General features: G+C 46.2%; 2 long non-coding RNA genes across 2 annotated transcripts in view; one reads left to right on the top strand and one right to left on the bottom strand.

The window, feature by feature from the left end:
- Positions 1–16,383, top strand: part of LOC112546581 (uncharacterized) — a 337,205-nt gene that overhangs the window by 23,197 nt on the left and 297,625 nt on the right. The window lies entirely within an intron of this gene.
- LOC112546582 (uncharacterized) lies at positions 7,505–13,920 on the bottom strand. Its single transcript, XR_012903779.1, has 4 exons — positions 13,766–13,920; positions 11,883–12,107; positions 11,002–11,169; positions 7,505–10,026 (listed from the first exon to the last, which is right to left on the bottom strand). It is a non-coding gene; the product is annotated as an uncharacterized LOC112546582 (long non-coding RNA).

Genomic DNA, 16,383 nt, shown 5'->3' with positions numbered 1-16,383 from the left:
CCTGCTACAAAGCAAGTATGGCTCACTGCACACCCCTGTGGGCCTTGGGGTTATGTTTTTGCTTCCTTGTGGAGAGGAGCCCATATCTGCTGTACTGGAGTTGCTGAATGGCTACCCCAGGGACCCTACGGAAAATGAATTCTCAATGGCTGGGTTCACAGCAGGGTTCAAGGCGGTTCAACGAATCCACTTCCAATTCACGCCTCTTGATCATTTGAATTAAAGGGTTTGTTTACACTGCCCAGCAGGCCAGACTAAGTCCAGACTAATGCTGCATGCTAGCGCTCCTGTCTGGATGCCGGAGGTGCAAACATAAAGGACCCTAGTTCACATTCCTGAACAATAGGAAAGCCCCATGTCTACACCGGGGACAGGGCAGGCCCAGAGAGAGCCTCCGAAATCTCTCTGTGTTGTGGTGGCCCACGCTGGCTCTGAGCTGCCGAGAGGGAGACCAGAGGCAGGCTGAGAGCGCCCGGGAAGGACCTTTCGAAGTGGGATGTGAAAGGGTGACGGGTGGCACGAGGTAGCGGCATAGGAGTGGGCTGAGGAACGAGGGTTAGCGGGGCCACGGTGGACCAGGGAAGGGGACCTGTCAAGAAATGGGTATGCATGGAGCGACGTTGGGATCCAGGGCTCAGGAGGGGATGGACTAGAATTGGCCTGGATGGGCACTGGGGGGTATGGGCTGCGGAGAGGTGGAGAAAGATAAGAGCTGAGCTAGGAAAAGCCTCTAGAGAAGTCAAGAGATCTGACAAGCCATCTCTGCTTTGTTAGAGGACCTCTCCCATGGAGACCGCAGGCTGAAAATGGATCTGTGACGTGAGGTATAACTGCCCTGCCACCAGGGCTGCTCTGCCAACCATGGGGAGGTACGAAGAGCTGCAGGCAGAATAAGTCAGCCAGGAAGTTAGCAGCCTCCCAGATGTGGGCCTCATGGCTTTTTGTAAAACCCAAACCGGTCTAGGGAAGTGTTGCACTGAACTACTGAGCAAAGGCTGGAATACCAAGACAGAGCCCCCAACAAAGTGAAAAACCAGCAGGTGGTCCTGAAGCCCCATAGAGATGGAGAGAGCGAACTGGGAAAGGGCCCAGGAAATGCCACCAGACTCTGAGTGGGACCCGAGGAGGCTCCAAGGTGGTGAACATGAAGGGTTGCAGCATGCCAGGCGTCAGCTGATCTGGAGCACCGGAAAAGGCACCGGCGAGCCAGAACACCCATGCATTTAATATAAACCTCAGCAGAGAAGCAGATCAAACAGGAAGGGTCTCCAGGTGGCAGGCTGTCTCAAAATGCTCACAGGCAAGAAAGGCAAAGGGTGTGGAGGGAAACAAAAGAAAGGTGAAATGACAGTCCAAGGTCACACAGCAGGTCAGTGTCGGAGACACTAGACCAAAGGGCCTCTTGTTTCCAATAACAATCATGCAAGGACCATATGCTTTGATGCCTGCTTCTTCTTCTTCCCTTGAAATATAGTGGCCACCTCATTTCCAATGGGCTTGAAAGAACCATTGCTTTCTGCATTTATTATCCTTTTATTATTTCACCGTGCCACATGGCTGCACGCGTAATTAAGGATTTAAATAATGACTGCATATTAGCATAATGTAAATCATCATCATTTCCCATTAATGAAAACGGGTGTTAACTGCCTGAGAACTGCAAACATTTGAAGGTAGCCACTCAGCCTAATATATTTTTAAATTAAAAACTCTCCACCTATTATAAATTGCAATAAAAAAGAGACTTTCTGCTACCCTTAAATTGTTCCCAACTCAATCTGCCGCACCTATGCTGGCTAATCAGTACGTCCAAGACCCTAACGAGAACCCTGAATATATTAGTGCCTTAAATTAAGGCAACAGGCAATGTTCAAACCATGATGATCTCAACCCAGATTAAGTCCTCTGAGTTAATATTATGCCTGTCTATTCAGATTACATTTAGTAAGATCAGTTATGAAAAAAATACAGTGATCTCACTACTTTACCAATTATACATTAGCAACAAGTTTATAAAAAAAGATGGCGAAGTTCCCTTCAGCCGGGACCTTTTCTGAAGGCTCTGGGAATGCTGCTGTGTCTTCTATGTGGGGAGCCAAAGCAGCATAGACCTTCCTACAAATGAACTCAGTAGAGGCACTGAGCAATAGGTCGGAATGTTTCCAGGATTTTGAGGTTGCTGGACACTGTAACAGAAGTTGATTTAATTACCGACTGCAGAGCTTTAGAGAAAGCTACCGGCTCAGCAACCTGTGTATCTTGCTATGCTCCGGAGCATCGGAAGAGAGGACTGAAGCACAATAATCCATAAGCAAACTCTGCCGTAAGTGATGGCTGAAACCTTGAAATAGCCCCGATTTCACCCAACCCCGTTTTGCAGGGCACGCAAAGAGCCCTGAAAAGCCGTCTCTGACAGAGCAAGGAGCCTGAGGCAAGAAGGCCTTTTGGACACGGGGATCCGGAGTTGGAATTCAGGAGCTAACACAGCAGAGGGCCCTGTGCAGCTCAGCTGGTGCTTTTCAGCTACGTCGGGTGACATCACGGCTGTGTCTTGTGCAGCCAGCCACTTTGGGAGGAGAGACGAGGTGGCTGGCTGCACAAGACATAACCACTGGCCATGGTTCTCCATCATTGATCAATGGGAGCTGCAGGAGTGGTGTCTGCTGGCAAGGACAGCATGTGGAGACCCCCTGCTCTGACTTCCTCAGCTGGCTGCAGGGACATGTCAGCCACCTCCAGGAGCACAACCAACCACAGGGATAAGTACTCCAGCCATGACCAGTCAGACCCACAGAGATCAGAGGCAGGGCAGGGCAGGAGAGCACAAGGTCAAAGGCAGGAGCCCAACTGGAGGGGAGGAAGAAAGTCAGATGGCAGGGAGCAATCCAGGCACCCAAGCCAGGGGAGCTGGAGCAGGGTGCACTAGGCCCACAGTCCAGAGTAAAAGGAAACGCAGGGATTCAGACAGCTTCCTGTCCCGACGGCAAGAAGCCAACCAGCTGCTCTGGAACTCTGCCAATCAGGGGCAGAGCCTCATGTTGGAGCTGGGCCCTGGAGGTCCCAGGTGAGTCTTGACTCTAAGGCTCACAGGTGACTCTCTCTCCCTCTCTCTGCTTTTAGGGACCAGAAAAACATAAAAGCTTTGGGGAAGGGGGGTCATTTGCTTTAAAAAAAACCAGACCTGTCCAGATGGCATCTGTAGAGAAGAGTCTCTCTCGTGAGAGTATTAGTGCATCCTGCTCCTGGTTAGATGACAGATGCATCATCCTTCCTTGTGTTATTTCAGCACTTCTCCTTCAAGTTCCCCCATAGCATGGAGCAGGACAAAAGTAATGACAGAGGTGGTGGAGGAAACCAACTTCTTCACACCACAAAGATGGTCTTTCTCGGGTTTGGCCTGAGCTCAAGATGAGATTTGGGAGGTGTGGAGTAGACAGTCATAATTCTATGCGCCAATAAATTGTGTTGCTCCATTTCTTTTGAGTGATTTCCAGAGGAAGACATAGTGAAAAGCGTGGGAAATGATTTTATATTTTTGTAACAGGTATTGCAGTAGCGCTAAGGAGCCCTCGTCATGGGCCAGGAAGCATGCTTACCCCAAAGACCTTTCAGTCTAAGCACAAGACAAGAAACAAGTGGATCTAACCCTAAGCCTAGAAACAATGAGACAGTGTTAAGCCACGTGATCGGCAGCGTCTCAGGCCAGCTGCTGTCTAGCCATTGAAATAAGTGAATGCCCATAGTTTAAGACAAACCCAAGATTCCTTGTTGTGTGTATTACCTTTCCCGATGTCTTTGTCTTTGCTCCTGACCACTTGAATTTCTCCGGCCTTCTGGGTTGGCTCCTCCCACTTATCCCTTTCTTTCCCAAGCCCACTCTGTTTGGGGGAGGGGCACTCCGGCTTTGCTCTATCCATCAGCCCACATAGGCTCCTCCTTCCTCATGAGGAATTAGGGCTCGATTCATTGGAAGTAGTCGACAGATTCCCACTCAGCCCTGGTCTACACTAGAACATTATTTTGAAATAACCCCCCTTAGATCGCATTTATAAGCGGAGCACCCACACTACCAAGCCTGTTATTTTGAAATAACGGGCTGGTTATTTCAAAATCTGTACTCCTGCTTTCCTCGGGGAATAATGCTAATTTCAGAACAGTTATTTCAAAATAGCAGCCATGGGGATGCTCTTGAGCAGCTACTTCAAAATACTTTGGAGAGTAGTTAATTCAAACTAATTACTCCGCAGTGCTTCCTGGGCCTCTAAGTTGAGGTGTGTATCCACATTATTGGAGCCTACCTCAGACTAATTTCGAGGCTTCCCCGTAGTGGGAACACACTATTTCGATTTTGTCATTTCAGGAGTTAAATCGAGTTTAGTTATTTCAAAATAGTTTCCTAGTGTAGACATGCCCTGAATGACAGCGCTAAACCTTTGCTGACTTTGCTCTCCAAATGTAGGGTTAATTTGGAGCACCGTGCACTCATTCTTCACCAACAAGCTGCAGTGATCTAAAAGCTGTCTACCTCGCCGCTACTCGTTATCCTTAGAGCTCTCCATGGGAGCTGATGCATCTCTGTGAAGAGCCCACTGACTTATTCAAAACAATCGTCTCTGGTTGAGGTGGCTCTCTGAGGCTATATTTTAATCAAATAGATTTGCCACCCCCAGCACAGGAAGCATACATGATTAAGGCCTTATTTTTTCCACTCATAGGGGGAGTACTAATAATTATACCCCAGCACAAATTCAGCTTGCCTTTCAATAGTAGATCCTTGGTGTGAACGGGCAATCTGAGTCTGAAATCAGGAGCTTCAGACCTCATTTTATGGTCCGCGTCTTGCCAACGGACCATAGAGTGATCATGCAATACCGCCTACTTGGCTCACTTCATTTAGGTGCCAAAGACCTAGTCTTGATTAAGAACATGCTTTTTTCCCCTTATTTTGGTAACAAAGACAAGACAGTTTGCAGGCCGAGCTAAAGAATCCAAGGAACCTGAAGGTTTACTATGATCTAACTCATGTGAAAACTACAAACTTACATGAACATTACAAACTGCCTTGTGGGAACTAGGGTTTTAATTAGAGCTCGTTCAAGAAAAAACAACAAGCAGTCCTGTGGCACTTTAGGGCTTGTCTACACCTGGAAACTATTCTGAAATAACTAAAATTGATTTAATAACTCCCAAAAATAACAAAATGGAACTAGCATGCCCTCATTACAGGGAAGTCTCAAAATTAGTCCAAGACAGGCTCCCTTACTGGGGACACGCTACCAAGACTTAGAGCCCCAGGAAGCACTGGGGAATAATTTGTCTGAATTACTCTGGGGAGTAGTTCTTTTGAAATAGAGGCACCAAAGCGTCCACACTACTGCTATTTCGAAATAACTTTTTCAAAATTAGTTTTATTCCTCGAGGAAAGCAGGGGTACCGATTTTAATATAAGTGGACTGTTATTTTGAAATAACGGACTTGGTAGTGTGGACGCTCTGCTTATGAATTTGACCCAACAGGGGTTATTTCAAAATAAAGCCTAGTGTAGACCAGAGCTAGGAGACTAACACAGCTACCCCCTAAGGTGCCACAGGGCTGCTCATTGCTTTTCAAGTTACAGACTAACAAAGATATTAGGTCATCTAATCTAATTTGTTTGTTAGTCTCTGAGTCAGTCGTGTAAAGACACGCGTTTTTGCAGGGAAGACAAGGCCTACGTGGAAGCTGTTCTCTTTTGAGACAACTCATGCAATGGGCTTTTCAGAAGCACTCTGATGTTCCTGGGATGAACAGGGTCAGGCAATTGCAATTGAAGCCAAGCAAAGCCATGGCTGAGCAATTTTTAAAAAAACCACCCTTAATCTGGGATCTTAGACACATACCCGGCACTTAGACACACCTAATCAGTCGGCAACCTTTCGTGTTTCAACTAAGGATGTTAAAATGTGGTTAATTGACTAGTCAACTAGTTGATGGAATTTCCATCGACTAGTCGACAGGAACTTCTGCATTCCTCCTTTAAAATGTACAAGAGCCCAGTGGGGGCTCTTGTACATTTCAAAGGAGGAATTCGGAACTCCATGTACAGTCCTGGGTTCTGGGGAAGTGCCTTGTGGAGCACTCCCCAACTGACCCCGGGCTCCACTGCCCCTTTGAAACATAAGGACATGGTGGGCTCTGCACAGCCTTTCCCCACAACCTGGGGACAGCCGGGTTCTGAGCTGTGGGGTGGCTGCTCCTTTAAAATGCCACCTCAGTAGGAGAGTGATACCTCCAGGGTTTCTCCTCCTTCAAACAATGTTCTAACACCCCCCACCCTGTGCTGTCCTTGGTTCTGTCAGCCAACCACCCCTGATCTTCTCCCTTCCAGGTCTGAGCTGCAACTGAGCTGCTTCTAGTCCTGCAGCTTCTTTTGTAGTCCCTCCTGGGCCCTGATTGGCTGGTTTCTTCCTAGCCACTCTAGCCACCCAGAGGACTTGTCAATGGCCTTTTTCTGGTGCAGGTTGTGGCAGGACCACAAGGGCTCCATCAGGGGCCTCAGGGCCTGGTCCACCCCATCACAGTGCACTACGGGCATGTCTACACTAGGAAATTGTAGTGTATTGACATACATGTATTTTGAAATAGACCAATTTCAGGGCTTCCCTGTCGTGTGGACATGCTGAGATATGCTCCCTTAATGTGGACACGCTACCTTGACTTAGAGCCCCAGGAACAACTGGGGAGCAATAACTGTGAATGACTCGGGGGGGGGGGGTCATTATTTCAAAATAGCAGCCGCCACGCATCCACATTGCTGTTATTTTGAAATAAGCATTATTCCTTGTGGAAAGCAGGAGTTGTTATTTGGAAATAAGGGGAGTTATTTTGAAATCATTTCCTAACATAGACCAGGGCTAACCGCAGCAGAGCTAGCATGGGTCTGGGTACCTGCACTCAGAAGGATGCTCTCAGTTGCAGTGTAGACACACCCTGAGAAAACAGGCCCTATAATCACAGTACATAAACCTGGCATAGCCGTATGAACTGTGTTTAGTCAACTGCCAGGGTATTATAAAACTGCAGTCACTATATTCATTGAACAAAGACTTTTTGTGTGTGCAGCATTTTTCTTTGACATCACAGAGACTGGGCCAACCCCTGGAGTACATTACAAGTGAGCAGGATTTGACCCCAGATTAGTAATGAAGTGCAAGTATCTGAAAATTATCAGTGCAGAAAGTGCTGTCGCACTGAGAGTCAAAATGCCTGTTATAGGCCATTTTGAGGCACAAAATCTCTAGGCAATTATCACTGGATTTGCACCCCTTATTACATTGTCTTACGTTTCAAATCTTTATTTCATGCCCGTACGTTTTCCCCCCTCTGATTAGCAGGCTCCAAACACTGCCGCACTACAATGTAATAGCTCTCTAGCTGAACACCACTCTTCATGGTCATTAAAAGAAAATGACTGAATTAATTCAGGAACTCAACAGCATTCTGTTGAACTGAATTTAAACCACAAAAAAACAGACCAACCAATATGCACTTAGATGGAGGAGGAAAAGGGTAATAAAAATAGCCACAACTCAGTTCTAATCACACCAAACTCTCTAAGAAGAAAACACTCTAATGAAGCACTTAATGACTCTTTACTCTTTTTCACAATTGATGAATTTGAAAAAAAAAATCTAGAAGACTGTGAAAATCCAATGTGAAAACTTTACGCAAAATTGCACAAGTTCCATTCACACTAAAAAGTCGGCATGGGTAAGTGTGTTTGAATAAGACATGGAGAAAGAACATGTATGCTTCCTGGGTATAGATAGTATGGTGTGCGTCATGCATGTGTAAGGACTGTTGCATAGCAACGGGACTGCTTTGATATTAGGCCACACAAGAGATCATCAATTGTTTGTTCCATGCAGGAAGCCCTAAGCTTCCTAAGCCTCCACCTTAAACCAAATCCGAATATCCTGTTGTAGAGTAGTTTTTGGTTTAACATTTTTAAATTATATGAAGACGGATATTCAGACTAGTACCTCAGCTCTGAGAACTCCCCCATCTCCTTAATTTTAGAGGTAGTTGAACATCATGACCTTAGAGGGAATGCTTTCCTGAAGCCTGGTCTATAATAGACCAGGCAGGTCAGCTGAAGGTATGCCATCCAGCTACGCAAAATGTGTAGGTAGATTCAGCTTACCATAAGCCGAGCTAACATGGCATCTACACTGTTGGAAGCTGACGGGAGCACACACTCCTATTGGCTTCCCTTATTCCACACAGAATGAGGAGTACCAGATGCTGGCCATGTCCTCAGCATTCAAGGTAGGGGTCTACACTAGACCTGCTAAATCGAACGTTAGAAGATCGACCTCTGGAGGTCTCTTTTCCTTTTTTAAAAGGAAATGTCTCCTTTCCCAAAATGTCCTCTACTGTTCAATGAATTCAACTTAAATAGGGAACTGTTCAGTGTTCCAGATTCAGGACCTGATCTAAAGCCCATTGAAGTCAATGGATAGATGTCCAGATAGAGGTCTAGTATCATCCTTTGTCATATGTCTATCAGGGATGATCCAAATGGTTCTTGGTGCTGTCGTAAGGGCAGGGGATTGGACTTGAGGTCCTCTTGAGGAGACTTCCAGTTCTAGTGTTCTATGATTCTATGATTAAGTAATCTCTAGAGCTAAGAAAAAGTCCCCTTTTCCCCTCCCCATCCTGAGTAGGCTCAAAAAGTCCCAATATCATTTTTTGGCAAAATGAAAAAGTTCAGATTTGATCTCTTGTGATGCCCTTTTGAGATGATTCCCATGTTGCACCACATGGCTCGGTCAGAGGTGATGCCAGTGTGCATCATGGGAATTGCAGTTTGGCCAAAGAGCCTGGCTCATTGCTGAGAAAGCAGGAATGAAGCAGCTGAACTACAATTCCCATGAGGCAAAGCGGCACCAGCAGGAAATGCAGTTTCATGTTGAACTGACTCAGAAAATTTTGAGTATTGGGGAAGCTGCTTTTTTTCCATGAGAAAATATTAGATTTTTTCCCCAAAAGACATCATGTCCCAAAAGCATTGTGGAAAATCAAAGTGACACATTTTATTGAGTGATTTTTTGACAGACAATTCTTGGCTTGCTCTAATAACCCCATATACCAGTGTATTGTAGCTTGGATCATATAAAAAATGCTACAGCACCTGATATATTGGGGGGAAGCTCAAAGGGGGCAGTATGAGAGGAAGGGTCTGTCTTGGTTCTGTGTCTGTACAGCACCGAGCACAACGGGCCGTGGTGCTTGATAGGGTCTCCTCGATGCTACAGCTACAATTAATGATTATTCTTATTGACTCTCTCAGCTATTCCATGTGGGACTATTCAGTCTCAGCCTGTCGTAGCCTGACTGGAAGTGAACTCCCTTGGGCAAAGTGGAGATGGCGGCTTTCCATGTGAGGAGCTGCTAACGCAGTGTGTTCTAGTACATCCTCATTCATTCTAGCAAGTTCACTTGTGCGCTTAGGCCCAGTCCTGGGCGAGGGATGGTGGGTGACCTTTGCGCCACGGGAGAGGCAATGACTCAATGTTTATGTACACACAGGGTTGTGCCAGTATTGACTTAGAGAGTGACTTTACATTGATGGGGCTAAATCAGTCCAATTGACAATGGGGATGCCTCCCTCCCTTGTTTTAAGAATTCAGAATCCTAACATACAGGAACCCCAAAACAGCCGAAGGAAAAGCAGGCTGCTCCATAAAACAGAAAGGAACAATTCACTCCAATTTATCTAGGCCTCCCTTAAACCCAAATTGCACTCCCGGGTGAAAGCCGGACGAGGAACAAAACCTTTGCATGCTGACATGCCAGCTTACGATTTCAATCACCACGGGACTGCTGCATCAGAAGCATGGGCTACCTTCTGGCATTCCAAACGTAGCCTGAGGTGAGTCTCCCAAAGGTCACATGGCTCCACACAAGCACCAGTTCTGCTTGGGAGGGTCAGCTCAGAGGAACAGGATCTTAGAAGCCAGTCGTACGATCCTCATGCAAACGAAACTGTAAAGCAAGAGCGGGGGCTAGTTAACATTAAGAAACATTTTATTCCTATGGCTCCTCATTGCTTTGTTGTATGAATTGCAAATCAAGGGCCTGGTCATGCTTCCACCAGTCTGCATGGATGGGATTAGAGACATCTAAGATGACATGCATAGAGCAGAGGAACACTGGCCCCATGATACGGCCTTCCCATTACTGTGACGTGTTTATTTATACTGAAGTGTCATCCAAGGCATCTATGCATGGACCAGGGCCCCATCATGCTAGGACACAGAAGAACCCCCGCCTCATGAAGACCACTTCATATATACAGCACTAAGTTCTGGGACCAGAGCTCCTTGGGCCCAGCTCCCGTAAGGGAAAGTCTCACCCTTATCTATTTGTTCATATTTTGAAAACCTTTCATAATTATCAGTTGTATCATAACACTTAGGGTCCCGGTCATGGACCTCATGAATCCAACACAGCACAATTCAAGTGGAAGGATATTTGATTTTGGATCAAGGGTGTATAATTGAGTCATAGGCATGGACTCCGTGGGTGCCCCAGGACTGGAGCACCCATGGGGAAAAATTGAGCATGCATGGTAGGCCCCCCCCATATCAGCACCCCTCTTCCCCAGGGACCTCCCACCCACAAGACCCATGGATCAGCACCTCCCCTTCCCTCTCTAGGCCTCCCGCTGTTTTGCAGCATTCAAGAAGTGAGGACTTGGGCAACCCCCAGCACATTTGAAAGACGTTGCCTGTGGTGTGAGTCATTGGCACGGTGGAGGGATTCAGGTACACAACTCCCTTCACAAATATTTTGCTCATCATGCTATTTCTATTTCTGCTTTTCAGTCCTCTGAGGTTTGTTCTGGGAGCTGGTTTCCATGAGCCATTGTCCAGTCACGTTTGGCAATGGTTGGGCTCTTTCTTCAGACCTGGAGCTTTTGCTCATTGCTGGAGATAGTGAGAGCAGTACAGTGCTTACCGTAGCTAGGATGAGACCTCCTGGAAGAGCTGCGGAGACCACTTCATCCACACCGCTGCTTCCTTGAGAGCTAACAGGGCCTCGGTATTCCAAAGTAGTGCACAGATAATGGCTTGATTTTTCAGAAGCACTGAGCTTTCCTAGTTCCCTCGTGGAAGTCTCTGGATACTGTAGGTAGAACTAGTTAGGAAATCACACACACTTGGTGCTCGGCTTCCATCAAACATGAACATATTTTCGGTACAAAGTATTTGAATGAAAGAAAAATGCAGGACAATGTAGCACTTTAAAGACTAACAAGATGGTTTATTAGATGATGAGCTTTCGTGGGCCAGACCCACTTCCTCAGATCAAAACCTGGCCCACGAAAGCTCATCATCTAATAAACCATCTTGTTAGTCTTTAAAGTGCTACATTGTCCTGCATTTTGCTTCAGCTACCCCAGACTAACACGGCTACATTTCTATCACTATTCTTGAATGAAAGACAAATTCTCGTCACACAAAAAATTGTCTTTGAAGAAAGATCATTTTTCAGTGCAAAACAAAAAAAGGCGGGGGGCATTCTGAAAACTTCCATCGGCTCTAGCTGCAGGGGCTCAGCAAATCTGCAAAGCAGTCCAGACGAGGTCTGCATGCTAAAGAAACTCAGACGAATTAAGTTTTGAACTGAAAAAGTCTCCAAATGTTCCCAGGACCATCTCTAGGATTTGTTTAGAGAAACAGAGAAATGTGTAATTGTCAGGCACTGATAAATTGTGTAAGAAGCCCTATTGATGATTCATACCAATAGAATCTACTGCAAAATAAACTCTGACCTTAATACTCAAGAGACCTACTTAGAGCATCCTGCAAGACAATGATATATTTCTGCACACTAACCTCTGAACAGTTCGCCTCTTCAGCTCCTTGGAACAAGCTAGTTCCAATTAAAGGGAAGCGGTGGAATCTCTCAGACATTTGTTTCAGTGACAGGATATGCAGGGGTTATGATGTCAGAGTGCCAAGAACAGAAGGCAGGAAAAGCTGGCGTAGGGCTCGCGTCAGGATTAGAATATGGAGTGTTGGAACACTGGAGAAAATATTGCTCTGTTAAAAAAACCTAAGCTGTACAGAGAATAAGAGAGAGAGGAAGGATGGTTTTGTGGTTAAGGAAGAGGGCTTGAACTCGGTTCTCAGCTCTGCCATTAACTTGCTATATAGAATCATAGAATCACAAATTCATACGGCTGGAAGAGACCTCAGGAGTTGAGTCCATCTCCCTGTCCAAAGCAGGACCAACCCCAGCCCAATCAGCCCAGCCAGGGCTTTCTCAAGCTGGGACTTAGAAACCTCTAGGGATGGAGATTCCACCCCCTCCCTAGGGAACCCATCCCAGAGCTTCACCGCCCTCCCAAGGAAATTGATTTTCCTAATAGCCAACCTTATCAAGGCTGTTCCCCACTCTGGCACTGCAAGTGCAGAAACTGGGGGCCCACAAGAGACCTTAAAAATACCCTGTGTCTATAAACTTCTACTTAAAAGCTCCCCAGGATCACAGATTCCCGGGCCTTAGGAGGTAGCTGCCACCATCAAGCTATTTCATTCCTGATAACCAGGAACACTCTACTTTCTTCCCCGGGGGTACCCCACGCTCTTTTGCCACAAGAGATCTTAAAAAAAAAAAGAAACAAAAAACACAGAAAACAAACTGTCTCTGAGAGCTGACCTCCCAGGTGAGGCAGACACACACACGCAGACCTCCAGTTACCTACCAGGACACTAGAAATCAACCGTGGCCTAAAAAATGTGATTGTATTGACAAAACAAAAAGGCACACTTGATAAAGCATGCTTGGTTGCTAGGTATTACAGAGCAACTAAAGAAAGAGCAGATTAAAACAGAGGTGTACCACGAGGTGTACCGGTAGTTCAGAATAGGAATCCTAGTTCAAACTACCTAGTTCGAGCCCCGTGTAGCCACGCTGCACGGGGTTCAAACCAGCGGGGTTTTAAAAATGGCGGCTCCCCGCTTATGCAAATGAAGCCCGGGAAATTCAAATCCCGGGCTTCATTTGCAAGTGTGGTATGCCTACATTACCCCGCTAGTTCGAACTAGGAGGGTAGTGTAGACATACCCTGATGTACTTCATTGCTCCAGTGATGAGGGCCATGTAAATCCGCAGATATATGTGTGTCCTTCAGCACTGGACATAGGAAACGGGGAGAAAATAAAGAGATCTTGCTGACTATGGCCCCATTGGTCTTCCAAGCTTGTGAGCCAAATTTGTCCCACGTATCATTCAAATACACCCCCCTAGATACAACTTTACTGACACTGAGAGGAGAGAACAGAGGTGGAGCTATTTTGGATGGAAGAGGTGGCCACCAGAAAATGGCTGTTTCCTCAAAATCTAAATGTTGATAGGGAAAATTCTCAAAAAATCCAGACCAGACGGGAGCATTGTGTTCCTACTTTCTCCTTTCCTTTTGTTCCAACTTTTCCTTTTCAAAAAAGGTTTAATGAATGTTAACATTTGGTTTAACAGCGATGTCCAATGTATAATATAATGTCAAAGCATTCTCTCAGCTGACCATTTCAATGAGGTCATTTCAGTGTTTGAGAGGTGACTTTCCCAGGGATGGAAATTCCATTTTTGGACCAGCTCCGGAAGAGAAGACTAGGAGCAGGGTCAGGAGTCAGAACAGAATTCCCCCTAAGGTCAAGGTGACTCGGTTTCTAGCCTAGATCCTTTTGTCATTACAGGCTGCTCATTATTCACTTACCCATTCATGCTAGAAAGATGAGAAAAATCAAACTGCAAAAAATCGTTCCCCACCCAGTTGTTTCCTTCACAACTCATCATGGTCTATTGATGTTGGTCCTGCAAATGTTGCTTTTGTACTGTACTCTCCCAATGCAGCAAGTCTTGAATATTTCTAATTCTCATCTGGAAAGTCAAACAAATTGATGTCGCTTAACTTCAGTACCAGTTCAAATCTTTAAAAGGTGAATTTGGGAGTTTAAGTTTATATCATGAAAAATTGTGTCCAATTACCGGGATATTTATCTGTTAACTCCATTCCAATGTTTTCATTATTCTTGTTAATAACAATACCGATTGATTTTTTTGACACGTCCCACTGCTGCCATATGTGACCAAGTGAAGCTACACTCGGTGGGTTAAAAGTGTCATTATTCTGTCAGTAACCAATGATTAAATAGCATCACAAAAGGATAACTGATGTTTTTTCACCAACTAGAAATGCCATCCAGTCAAATTGTGGGAGCAAAATAAGACTGGTAAACTATTACGAAAACCTTTTTATTCTGTTCCCCCAAATAAAAGTACTTGGGGGTTGAAGCTTGAAAGTCTGTCCTCAGACTTTGGAAGTGAGTTGGTGCTTGTTAAAAGCACCGCAGGCAGCTTCATTATAAAAGCAAGTTAGTACATGTGAGTCCCGGCCATTAGTTTCACCAGAAGATGAATGAGCCTATTGATCTCTTTGAACCTAAAGGTTGTTATTACAGATACTAATTGTCTTCTGGTGCCCTGTTTCATACTTGCCAGTTCTGCTGTCACCACTTGCTGCACATCCTTGGAAATCTCGCACACAGAAAATGATTCACTCAGCCTGTCGGGAGTGTTTCTCAGAGGGGCCTGTTCTGCTGGAACGGATGCTTTAAAGGTTGTTGTGACGTTACTTCCGGACTGGTTTCTCCCTTCTTTCTCTTTGAAAGGATTCCACCTAAGGCACTGCACAAACAAGACAAAGCAACAAAATACACTGTATGAATGCATACGGACCACTTGCGTTTCCCATTGTGGTGGGACTGAGGGTCCCACTAGCCTCTTGTGGAAGGGCTGTCCATACTATTCATTACATGGCTCAGATGGCATTGCAATCTTAGGTCAGAGAGAGAGCGAGCGCGAGGCCAAGCAGATGTCTGCAGTCCCTAGCAAACTCTGTTCAGGACACGGGCAAGCATTCGGGTCCCACGGATCAGGATTAAGCATCATTGGTTCCGCTGGAGAATTGGGTCCAGTTCTGGGCACTACATTTCAGGAAAGAGGTGGAGAAACTGGAGAAGGTCCAGAGAAAAGCAACAAGAATGGGAAAAACTTTCTAAGTCCAACCTAAACCTCCCCCGCTGCAATTTGAGCCTATTGCTACTTGTTCTACCCTCAAAATGTTAGGGTGATCTGGGACTTTTGGCGGGGGTGGGGAGGGGCGGACGTGCTTGAAAGTGCTGGTGACTGGGAGCTACTTAGGTAAGCACCCCCCAGTCAGAGCCTGCCTCTGGCACCCCAGCTCTTCCCTCCTTCTCCCCCCCACCCGCCCTGCCCCTGCACCCTCCCCCAGGCCAGAATCCTCTCCTGCACTCATATCCCCTCCTGGATCCTGCACCCCAATCTCCTGCCCAAACCAAACCCTCTATATCCTCTTCCCTCCTGCCCCAGGTCACAATACGTCCCCCCAGACCTTCTGCCCCCTCCTACACTCCTGCCCCAGGCCAAAATCCTCTCCTGCACCCCTACCCTCTCACAGACCCTGCACCACAATCCCCTGCCCCAAATTACAGCCACCTCCTTCACCCAACCCCCAGCCAAGTCCCCACACTTCCTCCATAGAAATGTGCAACCCTTGACCACTTACCAAACTCTTGGCATGGACTCCTCATCAAAAATTATTGCCCACCCTCGGTCTAGATGAAGCAGCGACCTTACCTTTCAGGTCGTGTTAGTGTCTCCAAGCAAACCAACCCAACAGCAAAATAGGAGCATCACCAAATAACTGGCAGGATAAAGAAAAATGACTCCTCTGGTCAAAAATAATTAAATTCAGCCGACAGTGTCTTACTCAAAAGGGTTCCCACAATGATCTAGGAGAGTTTAATGATTTTATGAGCCATTCAGATGCTATTGGAAGGTCTTCTTTTGAAAAGAAATATAATTCCCTAAGACTTCCTCTAATGTCACTGGCCGCCTTCCAACAGATAGTCTTTCATTGTCTACTTAGAAGGTCTGCTCTTTGGGGGCCCACTGGATAGCATATGTTTTTACCGTGCCTAACAGAATGGACCATGGGCCTCTAGATGCCACCACAATATACAAAAAACAAATGATGGTCATTTACCGTATCATGCCTAGTTACTGCAAAGGAAAGGCAGGCAGAATGAAAAGTGCCAATGCTTCACTGCACATTATTATTATGCATTTCCCTAAGGGAGTGGGGAAGCACTGGAATAGGTTCCCTAGAGAGGTGGTGGAATCTCCATCCTTAAGTCCCGGCTTGACAAAGCCCTGGCTGGGATGGTTGAATTGGGGTTGGTCCTGCTTTGGGCCGGGGGTTGGACTCGATAACTCTACCCTTGGGATTCTGTAATTCTATGATTATCACAC

This window comes from Pelodiscus sinensis, chromosome 5 (assembly GCF_049634645.1).
Source record: "Pelodiscus sinensis isolate JC-2024 chromosome 5, ASM4963464v1, whole genome shotgun sequence".
Lineage (NCBI taxonomy): Eukaryota > Metazoa > Chordata > Testudines > Trionychidae > Pelodiscus > Pelodiscus sinensis.
This window is presented reverse-complemented; position numbering and strand designations above follow the sequence as displayed.